Source organism: Cornus florida, unplaced genomic scaffold (genome assembly GCF_030987335.1).
Source record: "Cornus florida cultivar Cherokee Brave unplaced genomic scaffold, ASM3098733v1 CherokeeBrave_3.0.0_Hap2_Chr10, whole genome shotgun sequence".
In the NCBI taxonomy this organism is placed as follows: domain Eukaryota; kingdom Viridiplantae; phylum Streptophyta; class Magnoliopsida; order Cornales; family Cornaceae; genus Cornus; species Cornus florida.
In genome coordinates this window covers 46,983,843-46,998,402 of record NW_026775580.1, presented here as the reverse complement: position 1 = coordinate 46,998,402, position 14,560 = coordinate 46,983,843, and the positions used below count along the sequence as shown (strand labels likewise).

Sequence of the window (14,560 nt, the reverse complement as noted above, 5' to 3'; positions counted from 1 at the left end):
TATCCTGTTTTTATTTAGAAAATAATGATTCTCTTTTCTAGAACTAGCCTAGATGTCCAAAAAAATAACGTGAATCACAAATATGAACGTGTATCACAATTATCCATAATTAGCAATTCCTTCTTACTAAACATAATATTATATAAATATATGAACACAGACCCCATTGGTGGCTAACAAAAGTTCTAGCTAGTTGTGAAGGAAAATCAATGGGACTTGTTACTAGAGTTCACCTTCTCCACTTTATCTTCCTTGCATGGTTTCTTTCTACTTCTCATGCTAGCTCAAAAGCAGTGGAGAGGTTCACCTACATTGTCCACATGGACAAGTCCTACATACCCAAGGCCTTTGCTAGCCATCACCACTGGTACACCTCCATTGTTGATTCCACAAACCCTGTAACTCCCAAAATATCAAATGACCATCAATCCACCCCAAAGCTCATCTATACTTATGACAATGCTTTCCATGGTTTCAGTGCAGTGTTCTCTCAAGATGAGCTAAAAACCCTAAAAAAATCCCCAGGTTTTGTGTCAGCTTATGCTGACAGGATTGCTACTCTTGACACCACTCACACCTTCGAATTCCTCTCCCTCAATCCTGTTGCCGGACTATGGCCGGCTTCGGATTACGGTAAAGAAGTCATCGTTGGTGTCATTGATACCCGCGTGTGGCCTGAAAGCCGGAGCTTCAACGGCGATGGAATGACCAAAGTGCCCAAAAGATGGAAGGGGGAGTGCCAAGAAGGTCAATATTTCAATTCCTCGTTATGTAACTCGAAGCTCATTGGAGTTAAATACTTCAATAAGGGTGTCATAGCAGCAAATCCTAACACTACCATTAGTATGAACTCGGCGAGGGACACTGCAGGTCACGGGACACACACTTCCTCAACAGCTGCCGGAAACTATGTCGAAGGCACATCTTACTTTGGCTATGGTTCTGGGACTGCAAGAGGGGTCGCGCCGCGTGCTAGGGTGGCCATCTATAAGGTCATTTGGCCCGAAGGGCACTACGCCTCAGATGTTCTCGCAGGCATGGACCACGCGGTGGCTGATGGCGTGGACGTGATATCGATTTCATTGGGTTTTGATGATGTCCCTTTATATGAGGACCCTATTGCCATAGCTTCATTTGGAGCTATGGAAAAGGGTGTGCTTGTGTCTTGTTCAGCAGGAAATGATGGCCCTTCTTTTGCTTACTTACACAATGGGATCCCATGGGTCTTGACCGTCGACGCCGGCTCAATTGACCGTTCTTTTGGCGGGACTGTGACTCTTGGTAATGGGCTAACCATCACTGGATGGACCATGTTCCCTGCAAGGGCCTTGGTTAATGACCTCCCACTCATTTACAATAAGACTTTGTCACATTGCAATTCAACTGGTTTGTTGTCTGAAGCTCCTTATGGCATCCTCATATGTGATGACACTGTTTCACCCTTCACTACCCAATCGAGGCATCTGACTATGTCAATGGTGGCTTCAGCCATCTTTATCTCCAATGATCCACTATTTGCCGAGCGGGAACGTTTTAGTTATCCTTGAGTTGTGATTGGCTCGAAAGATGCAGAGGAAGTGATCAAATATGCCAAAAGGGCTAAGAAGCCTAAGGCAACCATGAAGTTCCAAGAAACCATTTTGGGGACAAAGCCTGCGCCTGTTGTTGCTCCCTACACTTCAAGGGATCCTGCGCCGAGAAATCCGGGAATCCTGAAGCCGGATTTAATGGCACCCGGGTCACGAGTCTTAGCTGCTTGGCCTACCAATCAGTATGCAGGCACTATTGGTTTCAATACAGTTTTGGCTAGTGATTACACATTTCTCTCCGGGACATCAATGGCATGTCCTCATGCTTCTGGCGTGGCTGCGCTCCTAAAAGGCGCACATCCAGAATGGAGTCCGGCTGCTATAAGGTCTGCCATGATGACCACGGCGAACCCATTAGATAACACTCTTAATCTATCCGTGACCTTGGTCTGGACCTTGAAATAGCCTCACCTCTAGCTATGGGGACAGGACATGTTGATCCAAACCGGGCACTTGACCCAGGTCTTATATATGATGCAACTCCACAGGACTATGTGAATCTCCTCTGCTCCATGAATTTCACAAAGCCACAAATCTTAACCATTACAAGATCAAACAGTTACACTTGCTCCAACGCTTCTGACGATCTGAATTATCCGACATTTATTGCTTTGTACACTAACAAAACAAAAACGGTCACACGAACATTTCAGAGGACAGTGACTAATGTTGGAGATGGCGCGACAGCTTACAAGGCTGAGGTTACAGCACCCAAGCATTCCACCGTCTTTATCTGGCCGGAGAAAATGGTTTTCGAGAAGAAGTATGAGAAGCAGAGTTACAATTTGACAATAAAGTACAAGAGGGAAAAGAATGGCACAGTCACATTTGGTTCGCTTGTTTGGGTGGAAGAGAATGGAAATCATAAAGTGAGGAGTCCCATTGTGGTTTCACCAATGATCGCTGTTTGGTGATCATTTCTTTATGTCCATGGAAATGCATGTGCCATTTAGATTCAAAATTTAAGTGCTCAACCAAAGCATAACATTCAAGGCAGTGTATTTTTAGTGTTGTAATTGTCAGTCAAGAATAAAACATATTCATGCAACGTGCATGCTTTCTCAAGTACTATTGTGATTTATTTTACAATCTTTATATGCTTATAATTGGTGGAGTGACAGAATTTTCTTGCAATGATGATGGGAAATCTTCTGAAATTGAGGAATAATTTTCCTGCACCATTTGATTCTATAATCACATGTTTGGTTGCTAAGAAAATAAACAGAAGATTACTGTTTTCTCATGTTTGGTCCAATTCTCTGTTTCCCATGCATGCTACTGGTGAAGCTTGGGGTGATTCTAAAATCCCATGTTTGCTTGTATTTTCTACATTTTGTAATTAATGACGGATTCAGAAAATTGTATGAGAGTGGCGTCTTGAACAACAATAATAAATAATGGAGAATTCTCAAAAATTGAGTGGGGGATATTTTTAAGATTTTAAGAGAAATTATAAGCAATTTTGTAAAAATAAAATAAAATAAAATAAAATAAAATAAACCAGTAATAAATCTGCACAAACCCACAATATTGCTCCTAGCATAGCTTGAAGACTCAACCTTTGATTTGAGAAAGAAAGATAATACATCTAAACTGGTGCTCATTGATAAGATTATAAGAACTCGTGGAAGTGGAATGTGCTTATACTATATGTTTTGAATAAATAATGAATTTTCACTTGCCAAGAAAAAAAAAAAAAAAAAAAAAAAAAAAAAAAAAAAAAAAAAAAGTAGTAAATGAAAAAAAAATGATAATTTGGAAAAAAAGAAAGAAAGTTCAGGACCTCTAATGATTTCTGTAATTACACTGCATTGTCAATTTTTTTACACTGGTACATAACAATTTTTTTATTTTATTTTTTTTTTCCATGCAAACATCATTACTAACAATGAAAGAGGGAAAAGGAGAGAATTATTTTCTCTAACAATAATAGCGGCCCAATCATTCTGCCAACATACTTCTATTCAGTTCGATTGGGGGATTAATGGATTATTGCGAGACTAATAATTGAGGAAAACAAACCGAGAATCCATGTTAAAAACATTCCAATATCGTTTACCTTAATGGACCCAAGTCCAATGTCTTAAAAATTTTATTAAATGAGCTCGAGGCCCAAGCTGCATATGTAGTAAGCCCATCAAAGAAATAAAGAAAAGACAGTTCATGCCTACTAAAAGAGCAACCCGACCCCGTTTCAATGCGAACGCTGGGAGGCTTGGAGCTTCTTGTACGAGTAATTATTACTCCTTCTGTCCCGAAACGAAAGTCCATTTTGAAGAGTAGAAATTTTTAAGGGGGCATGTGGTCCTAGGACTATTAGTCTGATTGATCACCATATGACGTCTAAGTAAAAAAAGTTGAATAAATTTTACTACATTTTTGACAAAATTTTCAATTGTCAAATATTGATTGGTTGAGGACATGTATAGAGAAATTATTACCCCAAAATAGAAAAATTATTGGCTGCAACGGTGATGCCATGTCACATGGTTGACATGTATCACACAACCAATAGATGCATGCCACATATTTGAAAAATATGGCCTATGTGTCTCACTTAATTTTTAGATATTTATACACCTCTTACAATTTATCCTTGGCTTCACAACATATCAATTCTCACCGGTGAACCCAATTCAGAGCTCACTGGAGTTGATGGAGAAAACAGGGGTCTGAGCATGAACTCCCATGACAAAAACATCTCCTACCTGCAGACTACCTGTATCATCATGGACTAGAGGCCGTCAACGAGCTCGCAAGCGGTGATACATGGATTCCAAATGAACATATATGGTATGAGTGAAGCTTGGCCAGAATCAATGGAGCTTGTTAGTCTGTTTTCCCCGAATTAAACTAAAGTTTTCTGGGTTTGACATAAGTACTTCTGGTCCTCTTGATTGCTTATTTATCGATACCAGTTACTGATTCTATGGTCATTGGTTTGTTTGTCTTCAATTATAAGTACACAAAACTTGTTATTTTATACTCATTAATAAGTGTTTAATTAATCTTTTATATTTAAATATTCTTATCCCTATTTTTCATGTTTTATAGGAGCTGATTTTGGAATGCGTAGAAAATAAACAAAAATGGTAAAAATGCGACACATAATGGCTGCAAAAGGATAAGAGTGTATTTATTACTAAGAGGAACACTAGAAGTCTTGCAGGAGAGCTGGTCTAGTGGGTCACCAACTTTGAAAGAGGGCTTGAGTTCAAAACATTGGTGCAACACAATTGATTTATTTTCATACAAGCCAATCGAATTAAAATTTAAATTTGGCTCCATCAAATCAGAAAATATCATTTCAAATTGAAAAGTAACAACATTTTTTTAATTTTTTTTCTAGTTTTCAAATTCTTTTCTTTTTTTCCTCCTAATTCATTCCTTCTAAACTCTATAAATATGGATATATGTAATGGTAAGGGGTTCGAAAATAGAGAGAGTTAGAGATTTTGAATTGTATTGCATTCTTTTTTTCCTTATAATTCTTTCTTTTATTCAATGAAAAGTATCTTTATTTCTATGTTTTATTTTATTGTTAATGTGTTAGTTTAAACAATCGAGGGAAAGATGAAGTCACCATGGTTGACATGTAATAAATTTCTTTCACGTCTTGTTTTAATTTTCCTCTTTATAACATGTCTTTTATTCTTCTATTCCGTGTTCTTAAAAAAAAATAGAGGTAAGATTCTTAGTCTTTGACAATTAATGGTAATTCGGAGAATGTCCACTTCTATTTACTAAAGATATAGCAGATTAAAAAAAAAAAAAAAAAAAAGTCTCTCGTATATAAGCAACTATTATTTATCTCTATATTTTCCTTCACCTTTCAAAGTTGTAATTGGATTTATGAAGTAAATTACTTATAAAAATAAAATTGACAAGAACGAAAGAAATTTGTTTATATAGATCCATGGTGGTGGATTCTCATCCCTTGAGACTTTTTCCATAATTAGATCAAAAAAAATTTTAATCTTATTTTTATTTGTTTTATTTAATTTTATTATTCAAAAGTTCAAGAAATAGTTTTAAAATATTTTTTTTCATCTCATAGATTTTGGTTTTAACTTTGAGTTCGGAATCTAACTTAAGAGTGGTTCGACCTGTGATGAATCTGAAATTGTGGTATTTGCATAAGAAAATTTTGATGGGCTTGTGAGAAACTTCAAGCATTGGTCAACCAATTGTATATCCCACCTTTTCAAACTGATTCACAAACTAGGTGAAGTAGATAATTTGGGTCCATTGCAATCTAGTAACTTGACTGCTTTACGAGATGATGTATTTGTTGATGGGTATTTTAAGATTAATCCCACTGAGGCAGAAGAGAGTATGAAGAGGTTGAAATGGAACTATTGGAAGAGAAGAGTCAGCCAGAGGTTAAAGAAGATGATGGGAGGCAATTTGGTAATCAAAACAAATTCCATCATTTTAGAAAAACTGACTTTGACCCCATTTTGGGCGTGTCGTCGTAGCCAAGATGATAATGTACGTTAATGAGGTAGTAAACATAAAATTGTGAGGGATGTATAGCTCAACTTGTTCAGACACCACATAAATTGCAAATGATTTAATTTTGCAGCCAGTCACTATGACCTCTATTGTGAGATTTATATGTACCACTTGCAAGTGCACGAATCTTTGCAGATAAGGTTTACTTGTAAGGGTGTCGTACCCAAGGAACTTGTGTAAATTAAGTTTGTCAACAATTTCTTAAATTCCAAATTAACTTGAAAGTGGGATAATTGAATTATGATGATTATTTCTAAATTAACTGAGTAGAAAATAAAATAAAGAACAAAATTAAAAAGGATGAAGAAAATAGAGAAAGGGAACTAGGGGTATGATTTCACCACTAACGTCGCACCACCAATCAATTGTATCAATTTATTGGAGATATATGATATAACATGCACAGGGAATAAATCATGGCTGCAAGCACATATAAATTTAGCTAGAAAATAATATAATTTAAAGTTAAGCATGGACTATCTTCGATTGGTATAAATCATCTACATATCTACTTTACTCTAGGGTGTGGCATGGTTTATCTTCTCTAGGCATAATCCATCAAATCTCTAACATTATATTCAGATAAATACCATTGTGTAATCATCTCATTCACAACTACAAGAAGTGAATGAGTTGTGTTCAATCACAAGATTAAAATATCTAAGACAAGATAGAAAAATATTTGTAATTGAATTAAAACTCTAAAACCGATTCTTATTGAAAAGTCAATTAAAAATCCCATAAATTACACAATCATGCATGATAAAAATTGTTCTCCAATAAATAGATATAATCAAACTAGTGTGCTAAGCTAGGGCTAAATCATAACCTTAGCAAAGCGTTTAGCCAATCATGACTGGAATGGAATTCTTCATGGTTGAGGAAGACATCTTCACCGTCATGGATCGATCTCTTCTTTCTTCTGAATGCTTCTCCTCTAATCTCAGCCTCCAGCTCCTCTGTATAATCATGCCCTCAATGCTGTAGAGGACTCCCTTTAAATAATAAAAGATCAGCCCTAAAGTTTCATTTTTCATATAGAAGACATACATAGAAATTCTGTCAAATAAGGACTCTAAAATTCGTACAGACTTCCAGGCTAATTTTGACAAGGTATACAACTGTTTTATGGAATCCTCGTGAAATACAAAATTGTAGCTCTTCGAATTTCCTTTCAATTAATGTAAGAATTTAGCTATTTTGACATTCAAGGAGAGAGATTCAGTCAAATTACCAAAACAGGTTCAAGTAACCAACTTTGGCGAAAGTTTTCTTTTCGGAGAATGATTTTTCTTTTTCTTTTTCTTTCCATTCTCATCAACTTGTGGCTTCTTTTGGACTATTTTCAAAGTATAATTAGACTTGGATTTCAACAATGCTCAATCCTACGGAATGTTATCTTTTAAAGCTCAAAATCACTGGTCTTAACTGATTTTATAATTAAAGTCCTGAAATAAATAAAAACAATAAAACAATGTAAAATCACAAATAAACTATTATTAAGAGAATAAAACATGCAAGTAAAGGGGTAAAATGTATAACATTTAGCGTCTAACAACGTCCAAGCCCCCACCATCAACACAGGGTTACAGGGCTTTGCACTCCAAGACGGCACCGTTTTGATATTCGTGTTGGACTTTGCACTATGCACCAAAAAACCACTATTTCCATGGAGATGTGTTTTCCATTAATTTGATGAATGATCTCGTGAGCATCATTCTAAAACTTGTCTTCAAATGCAAGATACAATTCATACTCCATTAGCAAAATGAAATATCTAGAATGACCAATCACTATCCAATTCCTACCTTTCTTAATTTTTCTTTCTTTTTTAAACCCGACTCCAAATGCAAACTTGTCTTCAAATACATGATACTATTCATACTCCGATCCATTAGCAAAGTGAAATATCTAGTTGGTAAGAAACTAATTGTATTTTCTACATTTTGCTTTTAAATGATGAGCATTGACCTTGTACATCATGGACTCTTTTTAACTAATGGACAATTAGCAGGGCGGCTCAATATAATTTGAAGTCTTAGACAAAAAAAATATAAAAGTGATCTTTTAATATCTAATATATAGTCAATTTAATTATTCTTTCTTGTCACATTATTGATCTTAGAGTTATACAACTTATACTTAATGGAAAAAGAAGAAAAAAAATCAATGAAGACAAAAGTTAAAATAAGAAATAAAAAAAAAAAATTAGGGCCTTTCAATTGGGCAGAGTTTAATAATAAGAAGTAAATAACATTTTTAGGGAGGTTATAATATAAACAAATAAAAAAAATTTGAAAGTTATAATATAAGCAAATAAAAATTTTCTGAGCCTTTATATTGGCTAGAGTTTGATAATAGGAAGGATATAATATATATAAAGAAATAAAAAAATTGAGGTCTTCCTATTGACTGAGGACTTAGGCAACCTCCTAAGAGTCCAGCCACCCTAACAAGTAGAGAAGATATGTCGGAATTTGTCAATATGACAAATTTTATAGTCATACCTAGTTAAAGTGACAAATATGCATGCATGTGAGGTCCAAGTCTTTCAACGTCAACTCCTAAATTGACATGCCAACAACTATATAGAAATAGGGATGGATCTATTCATAGCTCAGTGGGGGCAAATTTATTTATTTTTTTTCTTCTTACTATATACCATTGATTTTTCATTTTTTTACAATATATACCCCTAAAATTTTAGAATTACCCCCACTGAAATTATAGAAAAATCCTACTATTGCCCCCACAACATTTTTATATGGTTGTTGTTAAAGACTGCCCCCGCTCACATAGTTTTCTGGGTCCGTCCTTGTATCGAAATGTGAATGAAATTGCAAAGATAAAACAAAGACTATAATGAATTGCTCAATGAATTATGGTCTTTGTAGGGGAAAAATCTATAGTAAATTAGGGTTTGTATAGGTGGTAGCCCACATCTAATGAATATGTATGAAAATTTTCAATTTATCTTAATACATGAGAAATTATAAATATAATCGTACCTGATTAAAGACTATGACAAATATGCATGCATGTGAGGTCCAAGTCTTTTAACGTCAACCCCTAAATTGACATGCCAGCAACTATATAGAAACATGAATGAAATTGCAAAGATAAAACAAAGACTATAATGAATTAGGTGTAGGGAAAAAGTTTACAATGAATTAGGGCTTGTATAGGTGGTAACCCACATCTAATGAATATGTATGAAAACTCTCAATTTATCTCAATACAGGGAATTTTTTTGAATTTTTATGTTTATTTCTTAAGTGAGTGAGGGTGCTATATGTAAGTAGGTATTTTAGACTTAAGATGATCGAGACTCTTTCGAAACTATTTGAGTGAAGAAATTGAACGTAGCACGTTTCTTATTATGTTTTTACTGTTATTTTCATTTATTATGGTCATTGTTTTTCTATTCATAGATGTGAAAGCTTTACCAATAAAAGCACTATATCCTGTTTTTATTTAGAAAATAATGATTCTTTCTTCTAGAACTAGCCTAGCTACGTGTGAGATATTAATTATTTATTTTTGGCAATTATCGTTGACATAACAAGTCCAAGTTGAGTTGTAATTGTAATACTTGTTTTATAAGTCATCGAGGTCGACATGGACTACAGAATCGGTTTGAATTTACCATACTTGAAGAGTTTGTGATGAAAAAGGGTACATTAAGAAGGAATATGAACAAGGTTGGAAGTTCTACAATTTCAATGTTAGTCTATAATTTTCGTAGGATGAAACAAGGCTGGAAGAATTCGAGCTTTCAAGACTGCCAACCTTGAACCGGTTCAAGAAGTTCAAGTTTGAAACACTGCCAAACTTGAACCGGTTCAGCTTCCTTGAACTGGTTCAAGATCGCCTGTTTGCAATACAACTTCAGTTTCCTTTTTCTGAATAATTTCCCAGTTGGTCTAGAATTGTTCCAAATCCTATGCACGAAATTTACCTTATTTTCAGAGGGATTAGGTCATTTTATACTCTATATAAACCATGTCATATACATTGGTTTATTAACAGCTGTTATATTATTATTCAGATTTTATTCAAAGCCTTAGAAAGATTATTTTTGCAGAAAATCAGAGTTTATTTTTCTGATATCTTTCTAGAACACATATACATAAAGACAGAGTTTAGAGTTGTGGTGTTCGAATCTTGATCGTGATTATACAGTTGTATTAACATCGATCAGGCAAAGCAGTTCTTTTACATCATTCAGACAAATGAAGAATAGAAGTAAACACAATCACACTTTGAAAGGGTTGGAGCATTCATGGAGTGCTGTCTGATCTACCTACTACTTTTCTATAAGTATCAAGTGCAAGTCTAAAGTCAAGTTGCTGTTGGACGGGGAGTCACAAAGCTAGAGGATCATCAATGATTAGTCTGGTGTAGAACGATAAGGTGTGAGCCAGAGTCAAAGTTTGATATACTTTGTTTCAAGCATAGTGGATTGGTTTACTTTGGGCTGCATTAGTCCATGAGGTTTTTCGCTTAACAGTTGACGTATTTTATTAATTGGGTTTCCTCGCTAAAATCCTGGTGTCATCTCTAACTTTATACTTTGCATTATTTTATCTGCATGTGATTAACTGTTTACTTGCTAAAATAAGTAAAGTTGGTAACGACACAAATCTATTTTACAAAACTTAAAACATTCCTATATACATTCCGCTGCGTAAAACTCATACTATGTGTCCAAAAAAATAACGTAAATCACAAATATGAACGCGTATCACAATTATCCTTAATTAGCAATTCCTTTTTATGAAACATAGTATTATATATATATAGACACACACACACACACACACACAGACCCCATTGGTGTCTAACAAAAGTTCTAGCTAGTTGTGAAGGAAAAACAATGGGACTTGTTACTAGAGTTCATCTTCTCCACTTTATCTTCCTTGCATGGTTTCTTTCTACTTCTCATGCTAGCTCAAAAGCAGTGGAGAGGTTAACCTACATTGTCCACATGGACAAGTCCTACATGCCCAAGGCCTTTGTTAGCCATCACTACGGGTACACCTCCATTGTTGATTCCATAAACCCTGTAACTCCCAAAATATCAAATGACCATCAATCCACCCCAAAGCTCATCTATACTTATGACAGTGCTTTCCATGGTTTCAGTGCAGGGTTCTCTCAAGATGAGCTAAAAACCTTAAAAAAATCCCCAGGTTTTGTCTCAGCCTATGCTGACAAGATTGGGACTCTTGACACCGCTCACACCTTCGAATTTCTCTCCCTCAATCCTATTGCCAGACTATGGCCAACTTCAGATTACGGTAAAGAAGTCGTCGTTGGTGTCATTGATTCCGGCGTATGGCCTGAAAGCCAAAGCTTCAACAATGATGGACTGACCAAAGTGCCCAGAAGATGGAAGGGGGAGTGCCAAGAAGGTCAAGAGTTCAATTCCTCGTTATGTAACTCGAAGCTCATTAGAGTTAAATACTTCAATAAGGGTGTCATAGCAGCAAATCCTAACACTACCATTAGTATGAACTCGGCGAGGGACACTGCAGGTCACGGGACACACACTTCCTCTACAGCTACAGGAAATTATGTCGAAGGCGTATCCTACTTTGGCTATGGTTCTGGGACTGCAAAAGGGGTTGCGCCGCGTGCTAGGGTGGCCATGTATGAGGTCAGTTGGGACGAAGGGCACTACGCCTCAGATGTTCTCGCAGGCATGGATTACGCGGTGGCTGATGGCGTGGACATAATATCAATTTCAATGGGTTTTGATGATGTCCCTTTATATGAGGACCCTATTGCCATAGCTTCATTTGGAGCTATGGAAAAGGGTGTGCTTGTGTCCTCTTCAGCAGGAAATGAAGGTCGCATGGGTCTTGACGGTCGCAACCGGCTCAATTGATCGTTCTTTTGGCGGGACTCTGACTCTTGGCAATGGGCTAACCATCACTGGATGGACCATGTTCCCTACAAAGGCCTTGGTTGATGACCTCCCACTCATTTATAATAAGACTTTGTCACATTACAATTCAACTAGTTTGTTGTCTAAAGCTCCTTATGGCATCCTCATATGTGATGACACTGTTTCACCCTTCACTACCGAATCGAGGCATCTGACTATGTCAATGGTGGCTTCAGTCATCTTTATCTCTAATGATCCACTATTTACCGAGCGAGAATGTTTTAGTTATCCTGGAGTTGTGATTGGCTTGAAATATGCAGAGGAAGTGATCAAATATGCCAAAAGGGCTAAGAAGCCTAAGGCAACCATGAAGTTCCAAGAAACCATTTTGGGGACAAAGCCTACACCTGTTGTTGCTTCCTACACTTCAATGGGTTTTGTACCGAGCTATCCGAGAGTCCTAAAGCCAGATTTAATGGCACCCGGGTCACTAGTTTTAGCAGCTTGTCCTCCCAATAAAAAAGCTGCCACTGTTGGTTTCAATACAGTTTTGCCTAGTGATTACACATTTCTTTCTGGGACATCAATGGCATGTCCTCATGCTTCTGGCGTGGTTGCACTCCTAAAAGGCGCGCATCCAGAATGGAGTCTGGCTGCTATAAGGTCTGCCATGATGACCACGGTGAACCCATTAGATAACACTCTTAATCCCATCCGAGACCTTGGTCTGGACCTTGAAATAGCCTCACCTCTAGCTATGGGGGCAGGACATGTTGATTCTAACGGGGCACTTGAGCCCGGTCTTATATATGATGTAACTCCACAAGACTATGTGAGTCTCCTCTGCTCCATGAATTTCACAAAGACACAAATCTTAACCATTAGAAGATCAAACAGTTACACTTGCTCTAACGCTTCTGACGATCTGAATTATCCGTCATTTATTGCTTTGTACACTAACAAAACAAAAACGGTTACACGAACATTTCAGAGGACAGTGACTAATGTTGGAGATGGCGCGACAGCTTACAAGGCTGAGGTTACAGCACCTAAGCATTCCATCGTCTTTATCTAGCCGAAGAAAATGGTTTTCGAGAAGAAGTATGAGAAACAGAGTTATAATTTGACAATAAAGTACAATAGGGAAAGGAATGGCGCAATCACATTTGGTTCGCTTGTTTGGGTGGAAGAGAATGGAAATCATAAAGTGAGGAGTCACGTTATGGTTTCACCAATGATCGCAGTTTGGTGATCATTTCTTTATGTCCATGGAAATGCATGTGCCATTTAGATTCAAAATTTAAGTGCTTAACCAAAGCAAAACATTCAAGGCAGTGTATTTTCAGTGTTATAATTGTCAGTCAAGAATAAAACATATTCATGCAACGTGCATGCTTTCTCAAGTACTATTGTGATTTTTTTTGCAATCTTTATATGCTTATAATTGGTGGAGTGACAGAATTTTCTTGCAATGCTGATGGGAAATCTTCTGAAATTGAGGAATAATTTTCCCGCAGCATTTGATTCTATAATCCCATGTTTGGTTGCTAAGAAAATAAACAGAAGATTACTATTTTCTCATGTCTGGTCCAATTCTCTATTTCCCATGCATGCTACTGGTGAAGCTTGGGGTGATTCTAAAATCCCATGTTTGCTTGTATTTTCTACATTTTGTAATTAATGACAGATTCAGAAAATTGTATGAGAGGGGCATCTTAAACAACAACAATATATAATGGAGAATTCTCAAAAATTGCGTGCGGGGTATTTTTAAGATTTAAAAAATATATATTATAAGCAATTTGTAAATATATATATATATACATATATATAGTTGTAAATCTGCACACACCCATAATATTGCTCCTAACATATCTCAAAACTCAACATATGATTTGAGAAAGAAAGGTAATACCATCTAAATTGATGTTCATTGATAAGTGTATAAGAAGTCGTGGGTGTGGAATGTGCTTATACTATATGTTTTGAATAAATAATGAATTTTGAAATGCCAAGAAAAATGGAAAAAAAAAATGGAAAAAAAGATGGAAAGTTCAGGACGTCTAATAATTTCTCTAATTACATTGCATTGTCAATTTTTTATTTTATTTTTTTTCCATGCAAACTTCATTACTAACAATGAAAGAGGGAAAATGAGAGAATTATTTTCTCTAACAATAATATCTATCGAATCATTCTGCCAATATACTGTAGGGTTTCTTTTTTCTTTTTTTTTTAAATAGGTAGTAAATAATAATATAATGGTGATATCAGGAATACAAATATGAAGGAAAACAGAAGAGATGCTCAGCGTAAGAGGAGGAGAAGAAGACCAACTATCAAGATAAAGATGGTGGTAGGGCAAGTATACAATATCTTATAACAGCTTCCTTTTCTAGGGTTGGTTATTCCTTTACAGGACAATGCTATTTATAGATCTGAATTCCATTGGTTATTATCCAATGGTCCCTTCCGTGCATGGTTCCTCGCATGCATTACTCCCAATCTGGATTACGTAAGTAATCCTTAAAATTTAGGAGTCTAAGGGCTCTAATCCTTTCCTCGA

At 36.1% G+C, this 14,560-nt stretch overlaps 1 pseudogene; it reads left to right on the top strand.

Annotated features, from left to right (window-relative positions):
- Nucleotides 1-205: 205 nt before the first annotated feature.
- Nucleotides 206-13,336, top strand: LOC132277556 (uncharacterized; annotated as a pseudogene).
- Nucleotides 13,337-14,560: the final 1,224 nt, after the last annotated feature.